The following is a 3033-nucleotide window of genomic DNA, read 5'->3' as shown; positions in this document are numbered from 1 at the left end:
CATACTTATTGTTAAGTGAAAATAAAGGAAATTTATTACCTGTATACAGTACGGTAGTACAGTAGTTGTCAACACAAACCAGACAAACTGTGAATCCTACAGTATCAAGAATTTACTCATTTATTTGATGACAATCATGTCATCTTCTCTAACATCATCATAAAAATCCAATTCCTGAATTTCCTGGTGAATTTCTTGTGACTCCATTTCTTTTAAAATCAGTGGACCAAATCTCTCATGTTTAGCAATAACACTGTCTTTAAATGAGTACTTCTTGTCAAGGTAGCCTGCTCACAGTGCGTTTGCAATGCAACTGTCAGTGATTTTTCTCCCATGAATTCTTCACCCAAGTCACAACTTCTTGCAGTTTAGGTTTCACAAAGTTTCCACGCTGATTTATCTTCATTCTATTTTCAATGTAGTCATTAATTTCTATGTGCAAATTGTCTTTGAATGGCTTGCTTATTGCAATATCAAGAGTCTGGAGATAGGCCATCATTCCTGCGGGAATCATTATCTGATCTATTTTTCTTTTGTGAAGAAATGTCTTCATGTCTTTAGCGCAGTGAGTGCTGGCTGCATCCCAGACTAGCAGACCTCTTTGGCTCCCTCACATAACAAGCAGCAGCATTAAATCGACCCACTTCCTTATAACTGCTTGTGTGGCCCAGGATTTTTCAGTTTCAAGAATAAAAATGCCCAGAACACATTCAATCTTTTCCTTCTTGCCCTTAAAAATGATTAAAGGTGGGATTTTAGTGCCATCCAGACGAATTGCCAAAATACAGGAAACACGTGCATTTTTGTAAGCAGTGGAGGGAATGTACACTAAGGAGGCACCCCGCTGGTCAATTGTTGTTTGAGAAGATTGTCTCATAAACACTCATGAAACATCCATAGCAATCATGTTGGAAAGATTGTATTTAGAGAAGTCAGCATCATCAATAAAGGACTTGAATGCAAGTGCTTGCTTAATAACTTGAGTATCTTCCAACCTAAACAATGTTGTAGATCTTAAAGACAATTCACTTTGCTGAAGGAAATTATTCAGCCAGTGTTGTGATGCTTTGAAGTCTTCGGGGTCTATGTCAAACTGTGGTGCCATTGCAAGGGCAAATGCTTGAATCTGAGCCCTTTTCACAACCAAAGCCTTTGCTCTCCTGTCAACAACCCATTCACAGATCAGGTCTTCCAGCTCGGAAAATAATGGTTGCTGACCTGATCCACACTTGTGCTCTTTAGCATTTCCCTTGTCCACTTGTTCAATGAGGTTACCACACTCTACTTGCCATTTTCAGACCAATCAGATACTCAACATCTTCTCTTTGCAGAAAGCAGTAAGATTTTGGTCCCAAGAGTCTTCCATGATTCCTTTCTTGTACTCCACGGAGTAGCTTTTTCTTTTTGCGCTCATTTCTAGGGGTTAAAAAAAGGTATCAAGGTGGGGGGAGGGGGATCACTTAAAATGACACGGGGGATCAGATGGGGGAATCAAAATGGCACAGGAGAATCAGAGGGGAGATTACCATTTTAGTAACCCCTTTTGATCCTCCTGTGTCATTTTGATTGCCTCCTCTGATGCTCCTGTGTCATTTTAAGTGATCCCCCTCCCCCCACCCCTGTGCCACTGAACACCTTCAGCAGATATCCCCCCTACCCCTTTATCAGACATTTACCCCCTGGGGACTGTCACTGGGCTTGCTGGGCCTGGATCTGGGCTGGAGCAGGGTCTGCCACTGACTGAGAACCTTCAGTTATCATGAGGGCGGCCGCGAGCATCAGGTAGTGTCACCAGAGACAGACCAGCACTCAGCACCTTCGCCGAGTCCCATCTGCTCTAATCCTCCTGTTCTTCTACACGCATCTGCGAAAGTCTCCTCCTCTCTCCTGCCTGGCGCTCACTCTGACCTCCGCTCCACCTCCACACAGCAGTGATGTCAGGACTCTGGGAAACGTCACTGGTTACTAGATGCCAGTTGGGGCGGCCCTAGCGACCAGTTTACAGTAAATTAATTTTCTCTCTGAGACAGAGCATGTGGGGGGGGGGGGCCTTATTTTCAGGGGGATGCCTTATATTTCACTCAGAAGGAAACCTGTAAGTAGGTCTTATTTTCGGAGGATGTTTTATTTTCGGGGAAACACTGTAGTAGCCCAGTACATGGAGTCATGCATATTGAAAGGAAATTGATTAGAAGAAAGATTCGTGCGGTAATTATGCTACTGCAACATGCATGAGTCAACGTTTATTTTTCAATTGCCAGTGTGTGTCATATGTACCAGCTAGTTGGTTGGTTGGATGGTTGGTCACTTAGCTTTTAATACTGTACTAGATACCCAGTGCACAAAATTCATGCACTGGGAGGGAGGTGGCCCTCAGCCCTGCCTGCACCCTCTTGCAGTCTGGGAGCCCTTGGGTGATGTCCAACTTATGGCTTAGGTCTGCTCCCCATGGAAGTGCACTGACCATCAGGGGGCAGCTTAAGTGTCTGCCCCCAGGTGGTTAGTGTACGCCACATGTGTCAACCACAAGGCCCGCGGGCCAAATCCGTCCCGCCAGGCCTTGCAATGTGGCCCGCACCGCGCTGTCATCACTGCACTCCGCTGCGTTTCCATCACAATGACAGTTTATGACTGTTCAGTAAACCATTCGGCCCATGATTTAGGCTGGATTTTAGATTTTGGCCCCTTCTCTGATTGAGTTCGACACCCCTATAGCAACCCCGTTCGGCTATTTGGTAAATTGTCATATTAGCCCCTTATTATATAGGATAGATGCCAAAAACATATAGATGAGAACTACAAAAGAAAAAATAGCGTTTCAGTCACTTCATGCCAATGGTACTTTGGCAGGGTCTTGTCCCTGCGGCTGCCCCTTCCCCCCCACCCCGCCCGGCGCTGAGAAGGCCGCGCTCCGCTCCGCCCCTCCCCTCCCTTCAGGGAAAGAGTGGCGCCCAGCGCCGCCCTTTGTAAGAGCTGTTTAGGCGCGGAGGTCCTTAGGTGTTTATTCTAAATGGCCACTTATTGCTTCATTGT

The sequence above is a fragment of the Pipistrellus kuhlii genome, unplaced genomic scaffold (genome assembly GCF_014108245.1).
Source record: "Pipistrellus kuhlii isolate mPipKuh1 unplaced genomic scaffold, mPipKuh1.p scaffold_m20_p_21, whole genome shotgun sequence".
Lineage (NCBI taxonomy): Eukaryota > Metazoa > Chordata > Mammalia > Chiroptera > Vespertilionidae > Pipistrellus > Pipistrellus kuhlii.
The sequence above is the reverse complement of the archived record's forward strand: the minus strand, read 5'-3'. Positions refer to the sequence as shown.